Genomic DNA, 23,886 nt, shown 5'->3' on the forward strand with positions numbered 1-23,886 from the left:
TGTACTGAACAGGAGGCAGCGTCAGACTGAAAATACAGAAGCCTGCTAGGACCTTTTATACAGGGGTGGTCACTGCCGGTACTGCAGCCTAAGACCAGTTATTCCCTTAAAGGTACATACACAACAAAAACAAGCTCAAGTTCCTGCTACCCGGAATCATAGATACATAGAAAAATAGGAGCATGAGTAGGCCATTTGGCCCTTCGAGCCTGCTCCGCCATTCAATATGATCATGGCTGATCCTCTATCTCAATACCATATTCCCGCTCTCTCCCCATACCCCTAGATGCCTTTTGTGTCTAGAAATCTATCTATCTCCTTCTTAAATATATTCAGTGACTGAGCCTCCACAGCCTTCTGTGGTAGAGAATTCCACAGGTTCACCACCCTCTGAGTGAAGAAATTTCTCCTCATCTCAGTCCTAAATGTCCTACCCCATATCCTGAGACTGTGACACCTCGTTCTAGACCCCCGCCCCCCCAGCCAGAGAAAACATCCTCCCTGCATCCAGTCTGTCTAGCCCTGTCAGAATTTTATACCTTTCAATGAAATTCCCCTCGCATTCTTCTAAACTCTGGTGACACTCACTTCAGATGGGGTTTCACTTTTGTTCTGTTTATTTAGAAATTGCAACCAATAAGAGGAAGGGAAAACATCACAGCAACAGGGGAAAGGGTCAGGATTTCAGGCCAAATTCAAAATAATTAACAATAAAACGTTGACCAATTATAAAGTGGGAATGAAACAAAACACGGATGCAGAGGTCACAGATTGGACCAGATTGATTACTGACTAACCTCATGGAGCCCAGAGCAGAGACACTGCCCAGTCGTGTAAACAATGTCCATAATGAGACCAGGAGGATCTACGTCATGAGTCATTATTCTTTGCTGACTAGGCTGCAAAGCCTGGGCAAGGCACAGATTGAACAGCCAAGAATGCAAGAAAAAATAAACAACTGTGGAAAATGAAACATAAGAGACCATCTACCTACTAGAAAAACTGACAGCACAAACAGGAGATGACAGGCTACGTGAGGGGAGAAAGAAAGTAAAAGGGGGGAACACTGGCACAGTTTAAGAGTATAGAGAAGGGAATAAAACACAATAACTGAGAACTCAGAAGTTTGCAGCACAGAATAATTGCTCTCAGGGTGTGGATGACACTGGCAAGGCAATATTTATTTATTTATTTATTAAGAGTCAACCACATAATGTGGGACTTGAGCCAAATGTAAGCCAGACTAAATAAGTGATAGATTGCCTTTGCTGAAGGACATGAGTGAATCGGTTGGGTTTTTACAAACCAGCAGCTTTCATAGTTATGTTCAGGTGCATTGCATTCAATTCCACAACTGACCAAGGGGGAATTTTAACTCAGGACCTCTGGGCTACTAGGCCAGTACCATGGCCACTAGGCTACTATACCCTCATACAGTACCTGTAGTACTGGCTCCTTACTACAGCAATCCAACACTGATCTCACTGCCCGACCCATGTCAAATGTGAGGCAGTTCCTCATGAGGTCACGTGAATGGGCCTGGCATTCGGTTTACAACACACTTTACTGACCCCAACTCCAACCCCCTAAAAACCACAAAGTTAATGCAACATGGTATTGGCTAGAAGTCCTCCACTCCCCACCCCAATTCCCAAGTGGTAACAAAGGATAAATGACTCCTAGAAATTGCACAGCAGTCAAAATCTTTCCGCTTTCCAGATAAGGGCTCTAGTACTTTTTTTTTAAATTTATTCTCCGGATGTTAGCAACGTTGGCAAGGCCATCTTTATTGGTCACCGTTAGTTGAGAGGTTGGCAGTGAGCCACCTTCTTGACTGTTTGCTAGGCCACTTCACTGGATATTAAGACTCAATCACCTGGAGTGGGACTGGAGGCAGGAGTCACATGCAGGACAGGCTGGGTAAGGGTGGCAGGTTCCCTTCCCTGAAGGACATCAGTCACCAGTTGGGTTCTTATTGACAACCCGTCTGCTTTCATAGTCACTTTATTTATTTTTTTCCTGGCGCCAGCCCACAAATAATCAGGTTTATTCAATTCAATTGCAGAACTTGCCATGGCACGATTTGAATTCATGACCTCTGGGTCTTAGGACTAAGACAGACACAATAATTTTTGACTGGATCAAACCCAGGGAGTGGAATCATCCTGCGTGGGCATGGTACTCGGGTTTGGCAGAGCAGCGCACATTTGTCACAAGTAGGGCGCCATGCCCACAGCAGTTTGTAGTCTTTTGAAGATTTAAGTCATCCAGAACTAAGTTAGTTGAAATGATGTCAATTTAACCAGGTTAACAATAGTTAGAGCATTTGGTTAATGAGCAGAGCTTATAACACACAAACAGTAAAAGATATAGACATAGAACTTAAACCCAGTTACAGAACTGTTGACTAAATGTCATTGACCTGAAACGTCAATGACCTTTTGACCTATCTTTCTTTCTCCACAGGAGCTGCCTGACCTGCTGAGCATTTCTAGCATTTTCTGCTTTTATTTCAGATTTCGAGCATCTGCAGTATTTTAATTACTGTACAAGAACATAAGAAATAGGAGCAGGAGTAGGCCATACGGCTCCTCGAGCCTGCTCCGCCATTCAATTCAAATTTCTGGATTTTGCAGCTGTATTTGAAATTTCAATTGACAATCTCAATTTATTTATCCCCTTAAGAATCCTGAATCTCTGATCTCAAGAGTAAACAATCCCGGTCTCTTCAACCTTTATAGCTCAGATACTTTATGGTAAGTATCAGTCTGTTTGCCAAACTCCCTCTAATGCCTGATATCCTTAGAACTTAAGAAATAGGAGCAGGAGTAGGCCATATGGCCCTTCGAGCCTGCTCCGCCATTCAATAAGATCATGACTGATCTTCAACCTCATCTCCACTTTCCCGCCCAATCCACATATTCCATGATTCAACGACTGAGCATCCATAGTCCTCTGGGGTAGAGAATTCCAAAGATTCACAAGCCTCTGAGTGAAGAAATTTCTCTTCATCTCAGTCCTAAATGGCCTACCCCTTATCCCGAGACTGTGATCCCTAGTTCTAGACTCTCCAACCAGGGGAAACAGCCTCTCAGCATCTACCCTGTCAATCCCTCTCAGAATCTTACATGTTTCAATGAGATCACCTCTCATTCTTTTAAACTCCTGAAAGTATAGGCCCATTCTACTCAATCCCTCCTCATAGGACAACCCTCTCATCCCAGGAATCAATCTAGTGAACCTTCGTTGCACCACCTCTAAAGGTATCGATTGGTTCAATAAATCCTCCAACAAAATACTCAATCCTCGGTAGGTCAAAATGCCTGGGATATGGTAGCACAACAATAAACCAAGTGACCCTCATTGTAGGAGGTGGTGAGGAATGTAAAAACTGGCTGAAGGGTGCCAAGTTTAATAGGCCACTTATACCAAACAGTCTGCGTCAACACAGAGCATCTTTTTAGCTTCTTTAGTAAACAGAGAGAGCTGACTGTCCTGTCGGCTCTCTGTCACTAACCAGTGCCGAATGCCACTGAGGGAAGTTTACTCTTCCTTGGCCAGAGAGCAATGCACAGGTGGCAGTATAGCTTGGTTCAGCTGATTTCACATTGCTCTGAACAGGTACCAGTCTCAAATCATTGCAGTATAGCTGGACTCTGAAAGTGATTCGTAACTAAGCGGAGTGATTTGTTGTACAGGCAACTCTTTTTTATCCGGCAGTGATGGGACCAGCGTTATGCCGGTTTATCAAAAAGTCCGGATTACAGAGAGGTATAGTAAAAGGTACGAGAGCCCCGTACACGGCCACAGATCCAGGCATCCCAGGTGCAGGAACCCCGGCCACAGATCCAGGCGTCCCTGTTGCATAGCAACAGGTGCAGGAACCTCGGTTACACGGCCACAGATCCAGGAACAGCCACTAATATGAAGGAAAACTTACCTGAACCTACTCCTGAATTTTGCCGGTTAACAGAGATTTCCGGTTATTTCAGTGCCGGTAAATCGAGAGTTTCCTGTAACAAGTGATTTGAGGTGGTGGGTTGGATCATATTTTTAAAAAACCCCAAGAATAGGGGCAGCAGGCTCGTGGGTGCACCACCACCTCCAACTTCCCCTCCAAGTCACACGTCATCCTGACTTGATCATATATCGCCGTTCCTTCATCGTCGCTGGGTCAAAATCCTGGAAATCCCTAACAGCACTGTGGGAGTACCTTCACCACACGGACTGCAATGGTTGAAGAAGGCAGCTCACCACCACCTTCTGAAGACATCTAGGGGTGGGCAATAAATGCTGGCCTCGCCAGCGACGCCCATGAATCAAAGGAAAGTCAGGCTGGGTGCTGCATTTTTTTTCTTTCATTGCACATATGCTGTTGACAGCATGACAAGAGGAAGAATTGAGGGAGATCATTTAAAGTCGGAACACCGGAGTTTGCCAAATGAGACAACGCGCTCTGCGGCCTACAATGCTTACTGCAGATAATGTTCTAATAACTGATTTAAAAAATACATTGCATGAGACAGAAACATTACTTTTTCCTGTCAGCATCCTTGAGATTCCTTCAAATGTCAATCATAATGATAACAGAAGCACATGAATTATTACTCATTGCAGAGTACTTTGTATATAGATATATATAATGTAGAGAGAAAGAAACTGCGTGATATGGAGATGAAAGTTCTCTTTTAATGAAAGCCAGGAGAATTCCTGGTTTTGCCTATAATTAATGAGCGTTAACAAAATTGCATTCTTAGAATCTATGAGGGAAAAATTCAGCATCGCCCCGTTTGGGACGCCATTATTGGCCGTGTGCAAAGTTTAGCGCCTGGTGCTAATTATCGACTCCGACGGCAAACTTGGCTTTTATCGCCCCTGGAGGTGATTGGAGCGCTAAATCAGGCGCTTCACACCTCTCTTAAGGTGCAAAGACCGAGCAATGAAGCGCTACCTCAGAGCGCTGGTGAAGCAAGGAAGGGCAAATCAAAATGAACCTGAAAAGTGCTGCTCAGTATCCAAAACCCCTTCACACTGCGTTGAATCTCTCCAGAATTCTCTCTCTCTCAGAATGCGTGGTGCAAAAATGTCACCAACAAAAAAAGGCAGGAAGCAGCCACCTTTAAATAGTGCTCCCCCAGTTCCTTTCTGACTACAAAACGCTCCCCTCCACCTGTCGTTGCTAGCGGCAGGCGGTAAGGCAGGGGGCGCCACTCAATATCCGGTCCGGAGTGCTACCGGGGCGTTGCGCACTCGACTCACGTCACGATCTGCTGGCGCAGGAGATCGTGGCGGTAGTGTTTAGCGTCTCCGCAAAATTTCTAGTTTATTTCGCGAGCAGCGCAACTATCGCCGCGCCTGGGTGCTAGTTGCTTCCATTAGCGCCCTCTTAAGGCGCTAACGGGAGGCGCAAACAACTAAATTTTTTCCCTTTATCTCTTACAACTTTTTCAGCAGGCCACTAATATTATGGAAAAAACCCTAGAAATTGTGCAACTTTTCATTTTAATAAGAGAAATTTCACCCCGTGGAGACTGAGAGCGATATCCATCATCACCCTGTAACTTAGGATCCCATGAAGACAAAAGAAAAATCCATAATTAGCTGAAATCTTAGATATGATGACGTGGTCATTGCGTTATAAACCAGATGGTTACAAACTGATGATTTTTGAATCATATCTTTTGGACATGCCACAAGCTAGGTTCTACAACAGGAGATACGCTCATTTTAAGTAAGAGCAGCAACACAAACAGCAAACAAGGTGAATGACCAGTTAATTTGTTTTGCCGATGTTGAGGGATGAATGTTGGCCAGGGATACAGGAACATTTCCCAGGTCTTCAACTAGTGCCGTGGGATCTTTTACATCCACCTGAGCAACCTTTGAACTCAGAGATATGAGTGCTGCCAACTGAGCCACTTACCTACTTTATTCAACTCTGGGTTATTGCAATAATGCAAATTATTTTAAGTAGCTTTCACCTTCCTCTGAAAAATTTTGTCTGCCATATTGAAAATCATATTAGTGGAGATTAAAATTGGAAATTCCTGGCAGCTACAGCACCAATTATTTGACACAGAGCTTCTTTAAGCTTCTAGGTGATGACTTCCAAATTCCTAATTAGTGCTGCAACGGCTGAAATAAACGTCAAATAGCAATGAGATAAACCGTCCTCTTTGATTCCTTCCCAAAATGCCAAATCGCACCCCTTTTCTTTCCTTGCTCAGTTGGTAGCACACTCGCCTCTGAGTCAGAAGGCTGTGGGTTCAAGTCCCACTCCAGGGACTTGAGCACATAACGCTAGGCTGACACTCCAGTGCAGTACTGAGGGAGCGCTGCACTGTCGGAGGTGCCGTCTTTCGGATGAGACGATAAACCGAGGCCCCGTCTGCTCTCTCAGGTGGACATAAAAGGTCCCATGGCACTATTTCGAAGAGGAGCTGGGGGGTTATCCCCGGTGTCCTGGCCAATATTTATACCTCAATCAATATCACTGAAACAGATTATCTGGTCATTATCACATTGCTATTTGTGGGAGCTTGCTGTGCGCAAATTTGCGTTTCCTACATTACAACAGTGACTACACTTCAAAAGTACTTAATTGGCTGTAAAGCGACATCCCGAGGTCATGAAAGGCACTATGTAAATGCAAGTCTTTTCTATAATTCCATTTCCACCCACCCCCCTCCCATGCCCATTGGTTTTTTCAAACAATGCGATTAACAAACTCAAAATAAGTTCTAAAGACGAACAGACAGAGGTTATCACTAGGATCTCTTTATCCATTTATATAAACGATTCAGACAGAGGGACAAAAGGAACAATATTGAAGCTTACTGATGGTACCAAATTAGGAAGCATGGCAAACCATAAGGAAGAATGCATGTTATTTCTGGAGCAAAGAGTGAGGTTAGTAGAGGGGAAAGGTCGGTGGGAGTTGCAGTTCGGTGCAGAGGAACGTGAAGTAGTACATGTTGGGAAAACGAACAGCAAAAGGAAGTGTATGCTAAATGGTAAGGTTCTTACCAGAGTGCAGGAACAGAGAGATCTAGGCGTGCCGATGCATCGATCTTTAAAAGATTAAAGTGCAGAATAGAAAACGTCATAAAAAGAGGCAAAAGGGATTCTGGGTTTTGTATATAGAAGCAATGAATACAAAGTAAAAAAATAGCACTGAATTTGTACAAGATTTTGGTTAGGCCGTAGTTGAAGAATTGGAAAGATATTCGGATCATGGTAAAAGGACCAGCAAGCATTCAATAGAATATCAGCAATGCCAGGTTAGAGTTATAAAGGGAGGCTCAAAAATAGGGACTTTTCCCACTTTAACACAAAAGATAAAGTGGGACCTATATTCAAAATTATGAGTTTTTGGGAGGGAAAATAGTGAACCATGGTTTCTACGGAATAGTAAATCAGTAACAATTGACAAAAAGTCAGGATCATAGAATCATACAGCACAGAAGGAGGCCATTTGGCCCGTTGTGCCTGTGCCAGATCTTTGAAAGAGTTGTCCAATTTAGTCCCACACCCCAGCTTTTCCACATAATCCTGCGAATTAGTCCTCTTCAAGTACCTGTCCAATTGCTTTTAGAAAGTTCCTATGGAATCTGCTTCCACCACCCTTTCAGGTAGTGTGTTCCTGATCATAACAGCCCTCCAAAAAAAAATCATTTCCCCTCTAGTTCTTTTGCCAATTATTTTAAATCTATTACCTCTGGTTACTGACCCACTAGCCGTAGGAAACAGTTTCTCCCTACTTTCTCTATCAAAACCCCTCATAATTTTGATTATCTCTATTAGGCCTCCCCTTAACCTTATCTGCTCCAAGGAGAACAATCCCAGCTTCTCCAATCTCCCTCTGATGTCCCTCACCCTGATAAACCTCCTCTGTACCCTCTCCAAGGCCTTGACATTCTTCCTAAAGTGTGGTGCCCACAATTGTACACAATACGCCAGCTAAGGCCTAACTAGTGATATGTAAAGGTTTAGCATGACTTTTGTTTTGTATTCAGTGATCCTATTTACAAAGCCAAGTATCCCATACACTTTCTTAACCGCCTTATCAACTTGCCCTGCCACCTTCAAAGATTTGTGAATATGTGCTCCCAGGTCCCTCTGCTCTTGCACCCCCCTCAAAATAGTACCATTTAGATTATACTGCCTCTCCGTGTTGTTCCTCCCAAAGTGCATCACTTCACACTTATCTGCATTAAATTGCATCTGCCATGTGTCTGCCCATTTCACCAGTCTGTCTATGTCCTGAAGTCTACTACTGTCCTCCTCACTACTTACTACGTTGTCAAGTTTTGTATCATCCGCTAACTTCAAAATTGTACTCCCTAGACCCAAGTCCAGGACATTTATATATAAGATGTTCATTCGAAAAATGATGGGAAAATTTAATAGGCATTATTTTCACACAGGGTTATTAGAACATAGCCCTAAATGTATGGTATATTGCACAAAGTACAGTACAAGGTAAACGTATGGTATATCTCGGAGTACAAGGTAAATGTACAGTATATCTCGGAGTACAAGGTAAACGTATGGTACATCCAGAACACAAAATAACCGACTCTATCACACAAACAGCAGACCTACTGCTTCCCTTGCCATGTAGCTCAGCAAGTGCTTCCAAGCAACATTGTGGTTTTGGTCACTACAATGCTCCCTTTCAATCTGGCTGGGCTGGGATGGCAGGCTAGTGAGGTTGTCAGCTGGGATCTCCACCAGCCCCTTCGCTGTCAGTCTTACTGTAAATACTTTTTCCTGTGACAATGAGCAATCGATCCAGACATCCTCTCTGCTGCATGTTCAATGCTTCATCACAACTACCAGCCTTTGTTCCACTTGTTTCCCAGATATGGGTATAGTTATGTTACTGGACTATTAATCCAGAGGCCTGGTCTAACAATCCAATAGAACTTGTGCTCAAATCCCACCATGGCAGTCTGAGAATGTTAATTCAGTTTTTAATCAAAAGCTGGTATCAGCCTAAGTGACCATGAAGCTGTTGGATGGTAAACCCCCAACTACTTCATTAATGTCAGTTAGGGATGGAAACCTGCTGTCCTTAACTGGTCTGGGGTACATGTGACTCACTCCAATCTCTTATCAACAGCCCGCCGAAGTGGCCTAGCAAGCCACTAGTCTAGTAACCCAACCTCTACATTACCGTACCCTTTCAATTGGAGCAAGAGACTGTATCAGCCTTCCAGGAGGAGGGGAAATGGAACCTGGATCCCTGCTGACTGTGATATTAGCTGTAACAATCTTGACAATATTCTCATTCCTGCTGCTTCCAGACTGCAGGGAAAACAAAGCTAACAACTGACGGTTCTAAGCCAGAGGCAGGAAAAAATTAATTATTTTTCTAAGATGAAATCTGTAGACAAACAGAAAGCAAAGATAATAAAATGTCAACATTCCTGTTTGTAGAACAAAGGGAAACTGCTAATCTTGTGATACCGTATCTGGTCTTGGTGCAGATCTAGTTCTCCAGTCCTCGGAGTTAAGAACTCCGGAGCGAGCAAAGCTAACTCCACCCATCAAGCCCACTCCATCCAGAGTCAAATGTCAAACCAGGTATCAGGGGTGGGGAGAGTCATCATCAGAGACCTCCTAAACCCGCGACCTCTACCACCTAGAAGAACAAGGGCAGCAGGCGCATGGGAACACCACCACCTCCAGGTTCCCCTTCCAAGTCACACACCATCCTGACTTGGACATATATCGCCGTTCCTTCATCGTCGCTGGGTCAAAATCCTGGAACTCCCTCCCTAACAGCACTGTGGGAGTACCTTCACCACACAGACTGCAGCGGTTCAGGAAGGCGGCTCACCACCACCTTCTCAAGGGCAATTAGGGATGGGCAATAAATGCTGGCCTTACCAGCGACGCCCACATCCCAGGAACAAATTTTTTAAAAGTCCATGATTTGGAACAGTGGAATAGGGAGACATAACTCATGCCAAAAGAATTAATAGGGTGGGAGCAGGGGGCATGCCTCTGTATGCATCCTCGATGGTCACATCTTAGTCCAGTATCCTCACCAGCCCCCGCACAGTCATTCTTGACTTAACACTTTTTCCTGTGATAATGAGCAAACCATCCTGACATCAACTTTGCTGGCTGCTCAATGCTTTATCGCATCCACCAGCCCTTGTTCCTCTCTCCCTCCCTGGGTTTGGGTACGGTAGTGCATTGGTTATGTTACAAACTAGTAATTCAGAGGCCTGGACTAATAGTTCAGAGAACGCCGCATACTGTGGTGAGTCGCAACTCAATTTGGCAAAGTGGCCTGAAACAAGCGTTCAGTTCCCGCTTTACATAGGCAATCTGCCAAATGCCTGTTTCAGGCAGGCACCATGGACGGCTACAGAGCGGCTGAACCAATAGCGTGTGCATGCCACACGCTATATATTGGACCCTTCAGCGCCCATTTCTTGCCTGGTTAATCCGAGGCTTTGTCTGTTTTTTGCAGTGGTTTGGGTGAAAGTAAATCTTCTCATGGCATTATTCAAAGAAGAGCAAGGAGTTCTCCGGTGTCCTAACCAACACTTCTCCCTAAATCCAATACAACCAAAAATCATTCTGGTCATTCATTTACCACTTGTGGGATCTTGCTGTGGTAAACTATCTCCTGTGTTTGGATACATAATAGTGACTACACTTACTTTGGGACATCTAGAAGTGGTGTTAAGGTGCTACATACACACACACACATATATATTTGCAAGCTTGTTCTTTCTCTCTCTTCTGAAGGTGTGTACTCATGCTGAGGACTGGTTCCAACCAAGTGGCCATTCTTCATGTATGAGCTTAGAGAGTGAGCCCCCAGCAAGCTCATGGACTCTGGTGGGCATCACAGTCAAGCACAATTCTCTCCTCATCTGACCTCCATTTATTTTACGATTGTGTATCATCCATACTTTACTATATATCTAAGTGACAGCGGTGGCTCAGTTGGTAACACTCTTGCCTCGGAGTCAGAAGGTTGTGGGTTCCGAGTCCCACTCCAGAGACTAAAGCACAAAAATCTAGGACGACACTCCAGTGCAGTACTGAGAGAGTGTTGCACTATCGGAGGTGCCATCTTTCGGATGAGACATTAAACCTGCTCACTCAGGTGGATGTAAAAGATCCCATGGTATTATTTCGAAGAACAGGAGACTTATCCCTGGTGTCCTGCCAATATTTATCCCTCAAACAATATAACAAAAACAGATTAGCTGGTCATTGTCACATTGTTGTTTGCTGTGTGCAAATTGGCGGCCATGTTTCCTACATTACAACAGTGACTTCAAAAGTACTTAATTGGCTGTCAAGCGCTTTGGGATGTCCTGAGGCTGTGAAAGGCGCTATATAAATGCAAGTCTTTCTTTCACTAAAACGTCTTGCATGAAGAAGCCCTGAACCAGTTCACACCCATGTACCGCATCCTGCAATTATGGTTAACGTGGAACAGCGCTCAGAGTTAACCTTTTCTATTCATCTTAGCATCATATGTACATCAATGAGGTAGCCTCTCATTCGCCTCCTTTCACAAGGGCGGAGTCCAAGTTCTTCTAACCTTTCTGCACAACTCAGTCCTCTGACAGGGGGGATCAAAAATATTGTCAGGAACCCGGTGCCCATGGATATATGCCCCAGCAAGGCATCAATCTTGAGAATAAGAAATTTGGTGAGAAAAAAATATTGGGTGTGTAAATTGAAAGAAAAAAAGGTGCATTTATATCGCACTTATTGCATTGTCAGGATGTCCCAAAGCACTTCATAAACAATGGATTGCTTTTGAAGTGCAGCCACTGCTGTTATGTAGGCAACTGTGGCAGCCAATTGGCATAAAGCAAGATCCTACAAACAACGATATCTGCGCTCCTCTAATTCTGCCCTCTTGAGAATCCCTGATTATAATCCCGCAACCTTTGGTGGCCATGCCTTCAGTTGCTGAGGCCCTAAACTCTGGAATTCCCTCCCTAAACCTCTCCGCCTCGCTCTACCTCTCTCTCCTCCGTTTAGACGCTCATTAAAACCAACCTCTTTCACCTGCCCGAATTTCTCCTTATGTGGCTCGGTGTCAAATTTTTTGTCTAATACTCCTGCAAAGCACCGTGGGACGTTTTACTACATTAAAAATGCTATATAAATACAAGTTGTTGTTGTTGAATGAATGAATAAATGACCGGCTTATTTGGTTTTGGTGATGTTGGTTGTGGGAGGAATGTTGACCAGGACACCGGGGATAACTCCCCTGCTCTTCTTCGAAATAGTGCCGCGGGATCTTTTACGTCCACCTGAGAGAGCAGATGGGGCCTCGGTTTACCGTCTCATCCAAAAGACAACACCTCCGACTAGTGCAGCACTCCCTCAGCACTGCACTAAAGTGCCAAGTGTGTGCTCAAATCCGTAGAGGAATTTGAAATCCATAACCTCCTTACTCAGGGGCATGTGTCCCCCCAACTGAGCCAAGCACCATAGTGACAGCACTGGATCCACAACTGCATGTCCTAGAGATATGCGACTGAAGAGACTTGCATTTATATAGCGCCTTTCATGACCTCATGACGCCCTAAAGCCCTTTATAGCCAATTAAGTGCTTTTTGAAGTGTAGACACTGCTGTAATGTAGGAAACGCAGCAGCCAATTTGCACACAGCAAGCTCCCACAAACAGCAATGTGATAATGAGCAGATAATTTTTTTTTTAGTGATTTTGATTGAGGCCAGGACACTGGGGAGAACTCCTCTGCTCTTTGAATTAGTGCCATGGGTTCTTTACAGCCACCCGAGAGGGCAGACGGGGTCTCGGTTTAATATCTCATCTGAAAGGCGGCACCTCTGACAGTGCAGCACTCCCTCAGCACTGCACTGGAGTGTCAACGTAGATGTTTGTGCTCAAGTCTCTGGAGTGGGACTCGAACCCACAACAATTAAAAAACACACTTAAAAAAGTTTCACCTGTGCTACAAACATCATCTGCTGGAGGAGTATGTGACTTTACCCAGTGACCAAAAAGGATTGACAATTTTCCTCAGGGTAGTCAGTCCATCCCTTTGCTGTTCTTGGGGTTTAATTATACTGTCAGTTGCTGCGAAGTCGTGCGAGGGGAACACAAGAGTGACAGTCGGGAGGTCTGCGCTGTCTCTGGGCGAGAGGCCCATGGGCAGACTTGTCAGGCCGCTGGCGGGGCTGGACATCACATGGAAGTGAGAGCTGGGGCTTCTGCCGCGTATGCACGTCAATGCTCCCAACTCTTGCACGCTCAAAAGTTGTTTAAAATGTGCGGCCGCCTGTAAGCACTGAGGGAGTCAGGCTCACAGCCTGCCAGTGCAAATAAGGCTGCTGGGGGGGAAAAAAAACCTCATAGCACACACAGAGTATGATCTCTTCAGTGATTGTTTCTAAATACTTAGAGAAACACGCAGAACCCACCCAAATTTTAAAAAAAACCACACCCACACACACACGTCTCCCTCCTGCATAACTTAATACCTGATTTAATAATTGTGGTCTGGAAACTCTTTAGTCTACAGACTGGTTGGGGGGATGGGGAGGTTAACAGAGATTGCAAAGGGGATCTGGAGTCAATGCTTTCAGACCGGGAGCCCCTGGCAACAAACCGACTGACTGGTTGAGGGACGCCCCGCCTCCTGTATGAATGGGCTGGAGTCTCTCTCTCTGTCTGTCTCTAGAAGCCTTTTTTCCCTATCTAAGGCATTGTTTTATTTTTGGGGGAATTTCCACGTGTCGGAAGGTCGAGAGTAGTTTTCCCTCCCCCGCTTACAGCATATTCCACACGCCCACCTTTTTTGGGGGGAAATGCAATAACCAGCTCAGCTCTCCACATCGCCCTGCCCGTCAGATCAGTCGCTCTGGGGCTGGACGATAAAGGGGATTTTTTTTTTGCACTAACATGAACGCAGAACCCATTCCATTGTCTCCTCTTTGCAAAAGTTTTCGCCGAAACAGATGCATTTGAATATTGAAAGAATCCGCATTTTAAATCAGCATACATGTCAAAGGGAGAATGAAAAGTTTGATTTTTTTTACAAAAAGACAATTATTCAAAATTTTTTTTTTTAATGAATGCAATGCGTGATTATTTTTGCCCTACATGGCTTTTTCGTTACGATTACAGAATGAAACAATCACAAAAGCGAAACAACAAAACATGCATTTCTTCATCCATTTCACGTCATTAGCTGTATTCATATCATCAAATAGATATATTTTTTAAAAACTGAAAACTCACCCAATGGCAACTCGTCTGTATCCTCAGAGCAAAAGAATAAGTCGTTTTTTTTTAACAGTAGTTCTGCTTAAAATAGAAATGTGTTTTTGTTATATATGCAGTGTGGAGAAGGTTGCACGGGTCCTCGGATCTGGGACTGAACGAGCGGTGCGGGGGAGAGCTGGCCAGCCCGGTCCCGGTAATAGACCGGGTCACTTTCAGCAATACACGCACCGCCAGAGAGGAGCGAGACTGCTTTTCCAGCCGGCTTCTATTGAATTATGCACCTTAAGTTGTGGTTCTGGGGTTAAGGAGGGTGGCCTTTCCCTTTTTTTTCCTCCTGATTAATTTCTGTACATGTTGGTTGAAGGTATTGCTTTTTTTGAAGGGGGGGTTGGGAAGCCTCGCTACTCTCCCTCCGGTGCTGATGAAGACTTGTATGCACGTACCGCACGGTCGAGCTGGGCTCCGCTCTGCGCTGAAGCTAGAGGAACTAGCGTCAGCGAGCAGGAATGTTCTGTGTGGCTGAGAGGAGAGAGAAAAAAATAGTTTCGCGTTCCCTCACACCCTGAAACGGAACAGAACACGTCTTCCATGTACAGGCTTTGAGATGGGATTTTGCCATTAAATTTCTTCTTCTTCTTCTTCTTAGGCAGTCCCTCGGAACTGAGGATGACTTGCTTCCACATTAAAAATGAGTTCGCAGGTGACTGATGAGTCCAATGTGGGACCTACAGTCTCTGTCACAGGCGGGGCAGACGGTGGTTGAAGGGGCGGGTGGGTGGGGTGCTTGGGTTGACGTGCGCTCCTTGCGCTGCCTGCGCTTGGCTTCCGCTTGCTCCCGGCGAAGAGACTCAAGGTGTTCGCTGCCTTCCCGGATGCTTCTCCTCCACTTTGTGCGGTCTTGGGCCAGGGATTCCCAGGTGTCAATGGGGATGTTACACTTTTTCAAGGAGGCTTTGAGGGTGTCCTTGAAGCGTTTCCTCTGCCCCCTGGGGCTCTCTTGCCGTGCCGGTTAAATTTGCCACTTTACTTAATATACTTCCCTGCATTTCAACATCACTAAAAACAGATGATCTGGTCATTGTCACATTGCTGTTTGTGGGAGCTTGCTGTGCGCAAATTGGCTGCTGTGTTTCCCTGCATTATAACAGCGGACCGCACTTCAACAAAAAAAGTACTTCATTGGCTGTAAAGCGCTTTGGGACGTCCGGTGGTCGTGAAAGGTGTCCTAACTCCTGTTCGACCATCACCCCTGTGCTCGCTGACCTACATTGGCTCCCGGTTAAGCAGTGCCTCGCTTTCAGAATTCTCATCCTTGTTTTCAAATCCTTCCATGGCCTCGCCCCTGCCTACCTCTGTAATCTCCTCCAGCCCCACAATCCCCCAGGATATCTGCGCTCCTCTAATTCTGCCCTCTTGAGGATCCCTGATTATAATCGCTCAACCATTGGTGGCTGTGCCTTCTGTTGCCTCAGCCCTAAGCTCTGGAATTCCCTCCCTAAACCTCTCTGCCTCGCTACCTCTCTTTCCTTCTTTGAGATGCTCCTTAAAACCTACCTCTTTGACCAAGCTTTTGGTCACCTGCCCTAATTCCTCCTTTTGCATTGTTCCACGGAAGCTCACCGTAAACTCGAGGAACAGCACCTCATCTTCCGATTAGGCACTTTACAGCCTTCCAGACTCAATATCGAGTTCAACAATTTCAGATCATAACCTCGGCCCCCATTACATTTTTACTTATATTTTTTATCCACACCTTTGTTTTGGCCCTTTCCCCCCGCCTCCTTTCTTTTTTTCTCTCTCCCACATGGCAGCTGTCTCTCATTCTGCCAGCGCATTTCATACCTAATCTAGAGCCGTCTTTTGTCTCCACTAGTCCGATCACCATCTCGTCTCGTTTTGAATACCTCTTAATGTCTCTTCACTTCTCTTTTGTTCTCTCCCAGCCCCAAACTGGCCTTTTAATTTGTTTCATTTCCTGTGCTTTTTCAGTCTTGGCAAAGGGTTTCGACCTGAAACGTTGACTCTATTTCTCTCTCCACGGATGTTGCCTGGCCTGTTGAGTTTTTCCAGCATTTTCTGTTGTTATTTCTAATTTCTCCTGATGTGGCTCGGTGTCAAATTTTTTTTGCCTTTTAATACACTTGTGAAGTGCCTTGGGACGTTTTACTACATTAATGGCGCTATGTAAATACAAGTTGTTGTTATGTAAATGCAAGTCATTCTTTTACATTTTTCCTACTGTATACTTGCCTGGGACCATTACACCAGTAGGTGTCAGACGTTTCTGTGCTGGGGGCCTCTGTAAGCATTGACACACTCCCCAAGACCGCCTGAGAAGATCTTGCACCTCTATTAACACCCCCCCCCCCCGACCAACTCCACCCTGAGTTCTGAAAAACAGTGTCAGCTACCCAAACCAAGACAATGCTGTCACTAGCTTCCAGCCGCTTAACATATAATGGCCCTTAATTTGCTGGGAAAATAGCGGCAAGTTTAATGAGGATGCTGTTATTAGTGTGTAAATAACACGGGAACAGGAGTAGGTCATTCAGCTGCTTGAGCTTGATCCTCCATTCAATGAGATCATGGCTGATCTGTGATCTAACTCCATATACCCGCCTTTGGCCCATACCCCTTAATACCTTTGGTTAACAAAAAACTATCAATCTCAGATTTACAATTAACAATTGATCGAGCATCAATTGCCATTTGCGGACGAGAGTTCCAAACTTCTACCACCCTTTGTGTGTAGAAGTGTTTCCTAATTTCACTCCTGAAAAGTCTGGTTCTAATTTTTAGACTATTTGTGGTGAGGAAGAGATATGCGGTGAGAAGAGGAAACAATTACAGGGCTATGGGGAAAAGAGCAGGGGGAGTGGGACTAATTGGATCGCTCTTTCAAAGAGCCGGCACGGGCTCGATGGTCCGAATGGCCTCCTTCTGTGCTGTATGATTTTAGGAGCTGCGAATCGCCACAAATTGCTGAATTATTTGCGCCGTTCCGCCTTTCGCTTTGTGAAAAGGGCAGCTCGCCCTCAACCTCCCCGTGAGTTTCAAGAAATTACTGCATTTGCACGTTAAATTGCACATTAATTACCAATGAAACTCACTGTATAAAGTTAGGGCTGGTACTCAACGATGTAAGGACCCTTTTATTAATGGGATTTATGTTCCTGCAATGCCACTCAACCTCTCCAGCCCAGAAAGGGAACAATTGAAACTGTGCTGCCCTGCAGGTAGTAAATTGTTAACAGAGGTGCGAATAAAGGTGTCACCCTTGCCTCTGAGTCAGAGGTTGTGGGTTCAAGTCCCACTCCAGCAACCTGAGCACATAATCTGGGCTGACACTTGTGCAGTACTGAGGGAGTGCCGCCCTGTCGGAGGTGCCGTATTTCGGATCGGATGTGACGTTAAACCGAGGCCCCGCCTGCTCTCTCGGGTGGACATCAAAGATCCTATGGCACGTCTTGAAGAAGAGCAGGGGAGTTGTCCCTGCGTCCTGGCCCACGTTCCTCCCTCACCGCACTTGGATTGGTGAAGAGAAAAAAAAAACGAATCAGGGTTTCTGCTCCTGATTGTTCGCCGGTGACTCCTGCTGGCAAGAGTGGGCATCAGACGGGCAGCCTTGGCTCTGATTCCCCTGTGATCAGTTTCCTGCCAATGCTCGCTGCCCGTGCTCGCACATGAGGAATGGTCATTTGGGCGAGGTACCACAGGCAGCAGTGCGCCTAGACCTCTTGCCTCAGTATGAGCCAGGAGAGGAGGAAAAATGTTAAATATCTGAAAGTAAAATCAGCATGAAGAAAGAACTTGTGTTTGTACAACGCCTTTCATGACCTCAGGATGTCCCAAAGCGCTTTACAACCAATGAAGTATATTTTGAAGTGTAGTCACCGTTGTAATGTAGGAAACGCGGCATCCGATTTGCACACAACAAGCTCCCACAAGCAGCACTGAGATCATGACCAGATAATGTTGGCCAGGGCACTGGGGAGAACTCCCCTGCTCTTCCGAACTCCCCGTCTCTGACTGAACGCGCCAGGAACGGAGTGGGAAGCGTCCAATCGCCATTTTAACCTGCCAGGCGGGAAGGATTAGAATCAGGCCTGTGGTTTCCACCTACATTGTTCCTTAACAGAAATGTAAACATTACCCTCAGAGGTAAGAACATAAGAAATAGGAGCAGAAGTCGGCCATTTGGCCCTTCAAGCCTGCTTCGCCATTCAATAAGATCATGACTGACCTGATCTTGGCCTCAACTCCACTTTCCTGCTCACTCCCCATAACCCTTGACTCCCCTGTAGCTCAAATATCTCTGTCTTGAATATGTTCAATGACTCCACCTCCACAGCTCTCTGGGGAAGAGAATTCCAAAGATTCACGACCCTCAGAGAGAAGAAATTCCTCCTCATTTCCGATTTAAATGGGCGACCCCTTATTCTGAAACTGTGCCCCCTAGTTCTAGATTCCCCCACAAGGGGAAACATCCTCTCTGCATCAACCCTGTCAAGCCCCTTCAGAATCTTATGGGGGAAAAATTCAGTTGTTTGCTCCTCCTGTTAGCGCCTTAAGAGGGCGCTAATGGGGCGCAAAGCAACTAGCGCCAGGGCATGGCGATGTTTGCGCCGCTCGCAAAATTAACTAGACATTTTGCGGCGACGCTAAACACTACCGCCATGATCTCCTGCGCTGGCAGATCGTGATGTCAGTCGAGTGCGCAACGCCCTGTTAGCGCCCCGGACCGGATATTGAGTGGCGCCCCCTGCCTTACCGCCTGCCGCTAGCAACGACAGGTTGAGGGGAGCATTTTGCAGTCAGAAAGGGACTGGGGGAGCGATATTTAAAGGCGACCGCTTCCTGCCTTTTTTTGTTGGTGACATTGTTGCACCACGCATTCTGAGAGAGAGAGAGAGACTTCTGGAGAGATTCAACGCTGTGTGAAGGAGTTTTGAGTACTGAGCAGCACTTTGCAGGTTCATTTTGATTTGCCCTTCCTTGCTTCACCAGCGCTCTGAGGTAGCACCTCGCTCCTCAGCCTTTGTGCCTTAAGACAGGTGTGAAGCGCCTGATTTAGCGCTCCAGTCACATCCAGGGGTGATAAAAGTCAAGTTTGCCGTTGGAGGCGATAATTAGCGCCAGGCGCTAAACTTTGCGCACGGCCAATAATGGCGCCCCAAAAGTGGCGATACTGAGTTTTCCCCCTATATGTTTCAATAAGATCCCCTCTCATTCTTCTAAACTCCAATGAGTATAGGCCCAACCTGCTCAACCTCTCTTCATAAGACAACCCGTTCATCTCCGGAATTAACTTAGTGAACCTTCTCTGAACTGTCTCCAATGCAAGTATATCCCTCCATAAATAAGGAGACCAAAACTGCACGCAGTACTCCAGATGTGGTCTCACCAGCGCCCTGTACAGTTGTAACAAGACTTCTCTACTTTTATGCTCCATACCCCTTTGCAATAAAGGCTAACATTCCATTTGCCTTCCTAATTACTTGTTGTACCGGCATGCTAACATTTTGTGTTTCATGTACGAGGATCCCCAGATCCCTCTGTACCGCAGCATTTTATAGGTGGATGTAGTTCCTTTTCTTCTGGCCAACAATGAGTCCGTGTGGCTCACCCATCACAGATGGTGCAGCAATCAACAACAACAACAACTTATATTTATGTAGCGCCTTTAACATAGTAAAGCATCCCAAGGTGCCGCACAGGTATATTTTAAGACAACAAATTTGACACTGGGCCACATAAGGATAAATTAGGGCAGGTGACCAAAAGCTTGATCAATGAGGTAGGTTTTAAGGAGCATCTTAAAGGAGGAGAGAGAGGTAGAGAGGCGGAGAGGTTTAGGGAGGGAATTCCAGAGCTTAGGGCCCAGGCAACAGAAGGCACGGCCACCAAAGGTTCAGGGATGCTAAAGAGGGCAGAATTAGAGGAGCGCAGATATCTCGGGGGGTTGTGGGGCTGAAGGCGATTACAGAGATAGGAAGGGGCGAGGTTTGAAAACAAGGATGAGAATTTTTAAATCAAGGCGTTGCTTAACCGGGAGCCAATGTAGGTCAGCGAGCACAGGGGTGATGGGTGAATGGGACTTGGTGCGAGTTAGGACATGGACAGATGAGTTTTGGATGACAACAAGTTTACGTAGGGTGGAATGTGGGAAGCCAGCCAGGAGTGCCTTGGAATAGTCAAGTCTAGAGGTAACAAAGGCATGGATGAGGGTTTCAGCAGCGGATGAGCTGAGGCAAGGGCGGAGACGGGCGATGTTACGGAGGTGGAAATAGGCAGTCTTTGTTATGCTGTGGCTATGTGGTTGGAAGCTCAGTTCAGGGTCAAATATGACACCAAGGTTGCGAACAGTGTGGTTCAGCCTCAGACAGATGTTAGGGAGAGGGATGGAGTCAGTGGCTAGGGAGCGGAGTTTGTGGCGGGACTGAAAATAATGGCTTCGGTCTTCCCAATATATAATTGGAGAAAATTTTTGCTCATCCAGAACTGTATATCGGACAATCAGGGACAAAGCTGTGACTATCCACTTGTATAATATGCACAAGCTTCCCAACCACAACAACAACAACATCTTGTATTTATATAGCACCTTTAACAAGGTAAAAGGTCAAAGGCGCTATAAAACAAAATTTGGCACCAAGCCACATAATTAGGACAGATGAAAAGAGGTTGGTTTTAAGGAGCGTCTTAAAGGAGGAAAGTGAGGTAGAGAGGTGGGGAGGTTTAGGCAGGGAATTCCAGAATGCCAAATTTTGTTTTATAGCGCCTTTGACCTTTTACCTTGTTAAAGGTGCTATATAAATACAAGATATTGTTGTTGTTGTGGTTGGGAAGCTTGTGCATATTATACAAGTGGATAGTCACAGCTTTGTTCCTGCTTGTCCGAAATATAGGTTTAGGTTGGGAATTCCAGAGCTTAGGGCCTCGGCAGCTAAAGGCACGACCACCAATGATGGAGCGATTAAAATTGGGGATGCTCAAGAGGCCAGAATTAGAGGAGTGCAGATATCTTGGGGTGGGGGTTTGAGAGGCTGTAGGAAGTTACAGAAATAGGGAGGGGCTATGGAGGGATTTGAAAACAAGGAGGAGAATTTAAAAATCGAGGTGTTACTTAACTGGGAGCCGATGTTGGTTAACGAGCACAGGGGTGATGGGTGAACGAAACTTGGCGCGAGTTAGGACACGGGCAGCAGAGTTTTGGATGACCTCAAGTTTACGAAGGATAGAACATGAGAGGCCAGCCAGGAGCGCGTTGAAATAGTCAAGTCTAGAGTTAACAAAGGCATGGATGAGGACAAAATCACAACTTTTCAACATCCCCTCATACGGGACTGTCGCCGTTTACCATGTCGTTTTAAAAGGCTTGGCTGCATTAAAAGGCCTCACCTGTGCTGGGAAGAGCTGGCCCCGCCCCCGAACTGGAAATCCACATTTTAAAAATTTATTCCGTTGTTTGGGATGTGGGTGATGCTGGCAAGGCTGGCATTTATTGCCCATCCCTAGTGGCCCTGATTTTGATACAACTGAGTGGCTTGCTAGGCCACATCAGGGGGCAGTTAAGAATCAACCATGGTTATGTGGGACTGGAGTCACGTATAGGCCAGGCCGGGTAAGGACGACAGGTTTCCTTCCCTAAAGGACATTAGTGAACCTGTTGGGGTTTTACAACTGACACCAGCTTTTTTTATTAACGTGAAGTCAAATCCTCAAATTGTCATATGAACTCAGATTCTCTGAAGTGTTAGTCCAGCAGCATAACCGCTACACTCCTGTATCCCTATACAAAATTATGTTAGAGACAGGCTGCTAAAGCTGTGGAAATGCTGTCAAACTAAATACCAGATCATGTTGTGTGGTTATTATTATCGTAGTGCTTTACTTAGCATCCAGAAATTCATTTCAAAGGAAGCCAAGCATAATGCATTCATTCTTTTTATGATTTAAAGGAGCAGGGTAGCGCCATGGCAACGTGCGAGTCACAGAGTGGAGGATGCAGTGCGCCCACTGAATGGAAGCGATGCTGGAAATGAACTATCGGTAATCTTTGTTTTAAAGAACTTGCCGTCGCAGCCAGTGAAGGAGGAGGGACAGCCAGGTGCCATTTCCTTCTCAATGACCTCATGCGCGAGTAAATGTGATTTGCCTCATTGGGTCAGTGTTTGGAAAAGGCGGACAGATTTAAGGTTTGCCAAGTACGTGGAGTTTTATTTTTTCCCCCTGAGGAAAAACAGTAACCCCTTTGATCAAAGCCAAATTGCAAATCTATGGAAACTGAATTGGCTAGGTGGGTAGTGCAGCATGTTTCGCCTCTGCAGGAACACACACTTTCATGGCCAACCAGTTATATAAGCGAAATAACAACAGAAAACGCTGGAAAAACTCAGCAGGACAGGGCAGCATCCATGGAGAGAGAAACAGAGTTAACGGTTCAGGTCGATGACCTTTCGTCAGAACGGGAAAAAAGCAGGAAATGGAAAGCAAGTTTAGGGGCTGGGAAAAGGGGGAAGGGATGAAAGAACAAAAGGGGAGGTCAGTGATAGGATAGAAAGCAGGAGCGATTAAGAAACATTGAGAGACATTAAGAGATATTCAAGGCGAGAGGAGGTGGTAATGGGACAGGTTAAGGAACAAAGGATAGCTCTAGATGGGGTGTGAATTGCGCTGGCAGAATGAAGGACCGCTGAAGGGAGGGAAGAAAAAAAAGGCCAAACAAAATGTGTGGATAAAAAAAAATATATATATATATATGTGATAGGGGCCGAGGTTATGATCTGAAATTGTTGAACTCTATGTTGAGTCCAGAGGGCTGTAGAATGCCTAATCGAAAGATGAGGTGCTGTTCCTCGAGATTACGCTGAGATTCCATGGAACAATGCAAGAGGCCGAAAACGGTGAGGTCTGAGTGGGAATGGAGCGGTGAATTAAAGTGACAGGCCATCGGGAGCTCGGGGTCCCCCTTACGGACTGAATGGAGGTGTTCCGCAAAACGATCACCCAATCTGTGTTTGGTCTCCCCAATGTAGAGGAGACCACATCGTGAGCAGCGAATACAGTATACTAAATTGCGAGAAGTACAAGTAAATCGCTGTTTCACCTGGAAGGGGTGTTTGGGGCCCTGGACAGTGGGAAGGGGGGAGGTATAAGGGCATGTGTTGCATCTCCTGCGCTTGCACGGGAAGGTGCCGGACGAAGGGGAAGGGATGCTGGGGGTGGTAGAGGAGTGGACTAGGGTGTTGCGGAGGGAGCGGTCCCTACGGAATGCTGAAAGGGGAGGTGAGGGGAAGATGTGTTTGGTGGTGGGATCATGCTGGAGGTGGCAGAAATGGCGGAGGCTGGTGGGATGAAAGGTGAGGACAAGGGGAACTCTATCGTGATTCCGGGAGGGAGGGGCAGGGGTGAGGGCAGAAGTGCGGGAGATAGAACGGACACAGTCGAGGGCCGCGTCAACAACAGTAGAGGGGAATCTTTGGTTGAGGAAAAAGGAAGACATGTCGGAAGCACTGGTGTGGAAGGTGGCATCGTTGGAGCAGATGCGGCGGAGACGGAGAAACTGGGAGAATGGAATAGAGTCCTTACAGGAGGCGGGGTGGGAGGGAGTGTAGTCCAGGTAGCTGTGGGAGTCAGTGGGCTT

The 23,886-nt window shown here is 46.0% G+C and overlaps 1 protein-coding gene across 2 annotated transcripts in view; it reads right to left on the reverse strand.

Moving 5' to 3' along the window:
- rnf24 (ring finger protein 24) overlaps positions 1-14,724 on the reverse strand; it is a 175,197-nt gene extending 160,473 nt beyond the window's left edge. The window contains exons 1-2 of one of the 2 annotated variants that reach the window (XM_085975525.1): positions 14,256-14,724; positions 7,027-7,070 (exon numbers count right to left, since the gene is read on the reverse strand). The gene's annotated coding sequence lies outside the window, so the exon portion shown is untranslated. The remainder of the gene's footprint in view (positions 1-7,026; positions 7,071-14,255) is intronic. The other variant, XM_085975527.1, reaches the window with a different exon arrangement.
- Between the last annotated feature and the right edge of the window lie 9,162 nt (positions 14,725-23,886).

Source organism: Somniosus microcephalus, chromosome 2, assembly GCF_052327205.1.
Source record: "Somniosus microcephalus isolate GS21.2 chromosome 2, FLI_Smic_1.0, whole genome shotgun sequence".
NCBI classification, from domain to species: Eukaryota; Metazoa; Chordata; class Chondrichthyes; order Squaliformes; family Somniosidae; genus Somniosus; species Somniosus microcephalus.